Source organism: Arachis hypogaea, chromosome 5 (genome assembly GCF_003086295.3).
Source record: "Arachis hypogaea cultivar Tifrunner chromosome 5, arahy.Tifrunner.gnm2.J5K5, whole genome shotgun sequence".
Taxonomy (NCBI): Eukaryota; Viridiplantae; Streptophyta; class Magnoliopsida; order Fabales; family Fabaceae; genus Arachis; species Arachis hypogaea.
Genome location: NC_092040.1, coordinates 51,123,912 through 51,131,197, shown reverse-complemented (window position 1 = coordinate 51,131,197; position 7,286 = coordinate 51,123,912).

Genomic DNA, 7,286 nt, shown 5'->3' with positions numbered 1-7,286 from the left:
ACGCCAGAATGGGTGCCATTCTGGGCGTTCAACGCCCAGCAAGTAGAGGCAGCAGCGTTAAACGCCAGAATGCAGTCATTCTAGGCATTTAAACGCCAGCAAGGCAGCATGGGATGTAGTTTCCAAAATCTTATCTTTTCTTCATTCAATCTATCTTTTTCAAATTCAATTTTGAATTTCTTTGATTTTTAAATCAAATCTTGTTAAAATATTTCAATTTTAATTTAATTTCAAATCTAACATATTTTCAAATTTCATAGCTTTTTTAAGTTGTTTTCAAATTCTTTCAAAATCTTTTCTTATCTTTAAAAATTCTTGTTCATATCTTTTATTAAATTTAAAATATTTCTCATACTTCTTATCTTATCTTTTATATCTTTTTCATATCTTGTTCTTATCTTTCTAGTTTAACAACTTACAAAATTTTTATCTTTCTTTTATGATTGAGTTCGAAAATCCCTCCCCCTCCCTATATATATATATATATATATATATATATATATATATATATATATATATATATATATATATATATATATATATATATATATCTGTGTGTGTGTTTGTGCCCCCTCTCCCTCACTCACCACCTCTCATTCAAATTCTATTCTCTTCTTCTCCTCTACTTTATTTCTCTTATTCCTCCTTTCTTACCTTTTGCTTGAGGACGAGAAAATCTTTTAAGTTTGGTGTGGAAGGAGCCCTGTTCTCTCATAAAAAATTCGAAATCCATGACTCCAAGAAATGGCAAGGCCACCCCAAGAAACAAGAAAGAAGATGACCGAATAGTTATTTTCAAACCTGTTCGATTCTATACCAAGCAACATGAAGAACATTATCATAAGATAATGAGTAAGAGGCCAGTAATCCCTGAGGTGGGATTCAAATTAGGGGAAGAAGAATACATGGAGATCCAAGAGCAAATTCGAAAGAGAGATTGGGAGATTCTAACTAATCCTGAGTTTATTGTTCGATATAACATGATCCATGAATTTTATGCAAATCTATGAATGACAGATAAGCAAAAGAATGGTGAAATAGCATTCCATACCTTTTGCACTATGGTCAGGGGGAAGATAATCTATTTTCATCTGGATAGGGTGAGAGAGATCTTTAAATTACCCTTACAGAGGGATGACCCTGAATCCTACAATAGAAGGGTTGTAACCAACCCAAAGTTGGATCAAGTCCTAGAGGACATATGCCTGCTTGGAACTCAATAGATTGAGGATGCAAAAGTCAAGCCAAACCAGTTGAAAAGGGCGAACCTAAAGCCAATTGCTAGAGGATGGCTAGACTTCATTGGGCATTCTGTACTCCCTACAAGTAATCGCTCTGAAGTCACTATTCCAAGAGCTGTGATGATTCACTGCATCATGATGGGGAATGAGGTAGATGTCCACCAAATAATCTCCTGTGAGATGTACAAGTTGGCAAATAAGATGTTTACTAATTCCATGCTGGCCTATCCAAAGCGTATCTTTCGCCTATGCCGAGCGGCTAAGGTCTTGATCCACGTGGACAACTTTATTTAAGTGGAAAGCCCAATCACTAAGCAAGTGATGGAAAGCTCTAGGATACCAGAGGATCAGCCCAAATGGAAGGCACTTGAGCCTCCCCAAGAGATCCCTCCAATTGAGTATTGGGACCAGCTGATGGTGTCAGTGATGCACTTGCAAACCACCTTGAATCAACTCAGAGAGGAGTAGAAAGATCAGACTAGCATGATTTGCAAATTGATCAAAGAGCAAGAGAAGTAGGGGGCGTGAGATGGAGGAGTTGAAGCGCCAGAAACTCTCCTCTGAAGAGCCCAGCGCCCCTCAAATTGAAGAACCCAACGCCCCTCAAGCTAAAGGTTGTTGAGTTTCAACGCTGTGATTATTCCAATTCTTGTTTCACGTATTTCCATCCTAATTTAGAGTACATGATCACTAGTAGTATTTAAGTCTTTATTTTTATTTTATGTCTTTTAATTTTTAGAATTACATAAGCATTAGTAGTAATTAATTTTTATTTTCCAATTAACTATAAAATATTCCTCTTATCATCATTAAACATAAATAAAATAGTGAATTTTTTAGAAGAATTAAAGATGCATAAATTTTCAAATTTTACAATAAAGAATAATCAATTATTTTGATGTGGTGGCATTGCTTTAGTTTTCTGAATGAGTGGATAAACAGTGCATATTTGAAGTTGAAAGTAAGGAGGCTAACCCTTGAAAGAATGATGAAAAAGGAAAAGTATTATTGGTGATTTGATAAATCCAAAAATTGATTTTTGAAGCAAGAAAAAGCAGCAAAAAGAAAAAGAAAAAGCATGTTGTGAAAAAAAAAATAATGGCGAAAAGAAAAGAAAAATAGAAAAAGAAAGAAAAAGCCATTAGCTCTTTAAACTAAAAGGTAAGAGCAAAAAGCCAGTAACCCTTTAAACCAAAAGGCAAGGGTAAAAGGATCCAAGGCTTTGAGCATCAATGGTTAGGAGGGCCTACAAGGAATAAAATCCTGGCCTAAGCGGCTCAACCAAGTTGTCCCTAACCATATGCTTGTGGTGTGAAGGTGTCAAGTGAAAAGCTTGAGACTGAGCAGTTAAAGTCGTGGTCTAAAGCAAAAAGAGTGTCCTTAAGAACTCTGGACACCTCTATCTGGGGATTCTAGCAAATCTAAATCACAATCCGAAAGGGTTCACGCAGTTAAAGTGTCTGTGGCATGTATGTATCCGGTGGTAATACTGAAAAATAGAGTGCTTAGGGTCACGGCCAAGACTCTGAAAGCTGTGTTCAAGAATCAGAAAGAACTAAACTAGGAGAGTCAATAATATTATCTGAATTCTAAGTTCCAAAAGAGACCAGGCATTCTGAGTTTCAATGGATAGTGAGATGCCAAAACTGTTCAGGAGCAAAAAGCTACTAAGTCCAGCTCATCTAATTGAAACTGATCTTCATTGTAAATTCTGAAATTTATTATCTCTTAATCTTCTTTTCATCCTATTTTGTTTTAGTTGCTTGGAGACAAGCAACAGTTTAAGTTTGGTGTTGTGATGAGTGGATATTTTATATGCTTTTTGGCATAGTTTTCATATAGTTTTTAATACGTTTTGTTTATTTTTTATTAAGTTTTTATAGGGTTTAGTGTTAAATTCACATTTTTGGAACCTACTATGAGTTTTTGGTGTTTTTGTACCATTTTAGGTATTTTCTGGCTTAAATTGAGGAGCTTAAGTAAAAGTCTTATTCAAAGACAGACAAAGCACTGTAGATGCTGTCCGGATCTGACTTCTTTGCACTCGAAAAAGCTTTTATGGAGATATAGAAGTCCAAATAGAGTGTTCTTAATGGCTTTGGAAAGCTGACTTCCAGAGCTTTCCAGCAAGGTATAATAGTTTATACTTTGCTTCAGATTCGAAGGCCCAAAACTGGCGTCCAACGCTAGCCTCCTGTCCCATTCCAAGCGTCAAGCGCCCAAAGGAGGAGACCATGTGTCCAAACGCCCGGAGAGGACCCCCTAGCCAGCGTTCAATGCCCTAGAGGCCTTATAGCACGTGGATCTCATCAAAGCTCAGCCCAAACACTCACCAAGTGGGCCCTCGAAGTGAATTTTTAGCACTAAAAGACTGTTTTACCCTTCTTATGTAATCCTTAGACATTAGTTTAGTATTTAAGGGATATTTTACATAATCATACAAATTTTTATGCCATATTTTCGTTTATCATTGTGTTTCTTATCAGTATGAGTTTCTAAACCTCCTAAGTTAAGGGAAGGAGCCCTGCTGAGTTTTATTGATTAATAAAAGTATCACTGTTTCTCTTCAATCCATGTTTGATTTAATTCTAAGATGTATTTTTGTTCTTTAACATGATGAACAGGATGACCCGTGACAATAATCTTCGTTCTTCATACTAAGACCGCATGCCTGACAACCACCCTTGTTCTTCTTGGGTTCGTGTGAATACTTAAGTGGAAAGCATTGAACCGCTAGCTTGACTATACATCTCTTAGATGGCTAATCCACGACTTCGTTGGGGACTTATCGAGACACCAGTTCAGCCGAGGTATGGGGAGATTAGGGTCTCTGTGATAGAGGCCAGAACCAAGGTGCATCATCCTCTGATCCGGAAGATTCGACCTTGTATGTGGCGTTTTGAGTAGGATCACCAAAGAGAATGAACTGCAAGAACTTTACCCTAAAACAAAATAGATCCGCACTAACCCTGGGGTTCAGATCTGGAAGATTATTGGCAGTTGCTCAAACCAGCGTCAATCACATACAGCCTGCCATAGAAAAAATCATTCACAATTGAAAAAGACAGTAAAACCAGAGTTAATCCAGAAGTACAAAGCAACTCCAAGCCTTAACCACCTTCTTATTCTTATAATCAAACCTTGTAATTCCATCTTCAAAATCCAACAAATTCCTACTCACCTGACTAAGATTTGCAAGATAACTGATAAACCACTATTTTATGGTTTATCTTATGCTCAATTAAGTAGTTTTTATCAACTCTTTACTCACTTATTCATACAATTCGCATGTTTTACATTTTCCTTCCTGATTTTGTGCTATGATTGAAAACATGCTTCTTTGATCTTATATTTGCTTATTATTAATCCTCTCTTATGACCATTAGATGCCTTGATATGTGTGTTAAGTGTTTTCAGATATTATAGGGCAGGAATGGCTTGGAGGATGGAAAGGAAGCATGCAAAAGTGGAAGGAATACAAGAAGTTGGAGAAACTGCAAAGCTGTCAGCCTGACCCTCTCGCACTAAAACAACCATAACTTGCGCTACAGAGGTCCAAATGACGCGGTTTTAGTTCTGTTGGAAAGCTAACGTTCGGGGCTTCTATTTGATATATTATATGCCATAGTGGCTTTAACGCTAGGCGACGCGACCGCGTGCTCCATGCGGCCACGTCGCAGTGACGAAAAACCAGCGTGGCAGATTTCTTCTCCAGCGATTTCTGGGCTATTTTCGACCCAGTTTTCGGCCCAGAAAACTCAGATTAGAGGCTATAAAGTAGAGGAATTGCATCCATTCAGATTATGCTATTCATAATTCTCTTTTTATTATTTTGGATGTAGTTTTCAGAGAGAGAGAGGTTCTCTCCTCTCTCTTAGGATTAGGATTTAGGACTTCTCTTAGTTTTAGGAGTGACTCTCAATCCCAGGTTCAATATTCTTTGTATTTATTTATTTTCAATGTTCCTTTTATTTATTTCCTCAATTTAGTTTATGGATTCCTATGTTTAACTTAACTTCTTTATTTGGCTACAACTGCCCATGTTACCTTTGATATCTTTACTAGTGCTAATTGTGGTATTTCAGATTTATGATTGCTTTCTTTAATTTATGTTATTAGTGCTTATCCAAATTATTTTCATTCGAGTAGATTTTTTTCCCTTTTGGCTTTGGTTGATTAATTGGTGACTTTTGAGTTATCAAACTCATTGTTGATTGAAAACTGGAATTAATTCATCAACTTAACTTACCTTCATAATTAGAGGTTAACAAAGTGGGAGAAAAGTCTAATTCTCATTACAATTGATAAGGATAACGAGGATAGGGCTTCCAGTTCTTATACCTTACCAAAGGTTTATTTTACAGTTATTATTATTTTATTTTACTTGTCATATAACATATTCCCACCTTACTTCCAAAACCCCAATTTACAAACTCATAACCAATAATAAGAACATACTTCCCTGCAATTCCTTGAGAAGACGACCCGAGGTTTAAATACTTCGGTTATCAATTTATTTAGGGGTTTGTTACTTGTGACAACCAAAACGTTTGTACGAAGAGATTTCTGTCGGTTTAGAGACTATATCTACAACGCGACTATTTTTATGAAATTCTTTACTAACAAAAAATCCTAACGTCAAAATGGTGCCGTTGCCGGGGAGTTGCAAACGTGTGCCTTATTATTGGTTATTATAAATATTTTTCAAAAAAAATATTTTTCTTTTACTTGTTTATTTGTTTTCTCTTTTCCCCCCTTAATTCTGATAGCTATTATGAATTCTTACCCCTCTCGCTTTGAGTTTAGTTCTAACTTTGTTGAAGGAAATAGAAACCACAGCAGGAATATGCATCAAGGTCAGACAAATCAAGGATGGATGGAGTCAAGAGGATCTAATCAACCCTTTAGGCAACAACACCCTCCAAGATATCATGGACAACGACCATTCTACAATGCATACCCAGCTGAAAGATATGGTGGACAACCTTGTAACTACCAACAAGCCCTACCCCGTGCCTATAGACCATCCTCTCAACATGACCTCGAACCACCACACTCACAAGATTCTTTTTGCCATTCGCCACCATACGATCCTTATCCGTCCCAATACCAATCCAATTACTCCCAAGAACCACCACTCCCCCATACACATTACCATATCCATCAAAGTCAGAATCACGGGTTAGCCTCGAAGAATCAATGAAACAATGTACCGCACTCCTTCATCAACTGGAGCAAGCAATGGTGGAGAAATTAAAACAATTATCTTCCGAACATTCAGCCCCTCAACAGACCCCCATGGCCTTATGTGGAGAATCTAATGAAGAACGTGTTGTGAAGAAGACACAGGAAACTCCAGTGAACAACATAGAGCATAACTTCGTACTAGAACAAGTAGAGAAAGCTATCATTGCAGAAGAAGAAGAGTCAGTTGTTGTGGAGAACTCCGTCAAGGATGTTACAATTGACGCTGAGGAGGATTTTGCACCGCCTCCAATGCAAATATCTTATGAAGAATTGAACGGAATAACCCAGGACACAGGTTTCCTTGATGATGATGATCACGAGTTCTGTTCTCTTAGTGACGACCTTGCATCCGCAAGTGATTTCTCTGAGACAGAAGAATCTTCCCTGAGTGAACATGAAGATGATGTTGAGGTAGATTTTTCTCAACCTCCAATATATGACTCGGGCGATGATGAGGAAGAAATTGAAGACTCTGATCAAGAGATGGTTGAAGTGGAAGAATTCACAGAAGATTATATGGGAGTAGAACTTACAGAACCACTGGAAACACCTATCCCAAGGCCGTTACCGCCCACCACAAACTACAAGTGGGTAAAATCCTTGTCTTTTATCTTCAATATTCCACTTGAATATGGTTTGCTTAAAACAGATGGCCAGCTTAGAGCTCTCTGCGGCTTTAAGAGTAAAAGGGAAATGACTCATACTCAGAGCCGGTGCACAAGGTTCAATAAGATTCCATGCTTCAACTCGAAATGCAAGGATTGGTATCATGCCCAATTGAGTGGATCACGGAGAACG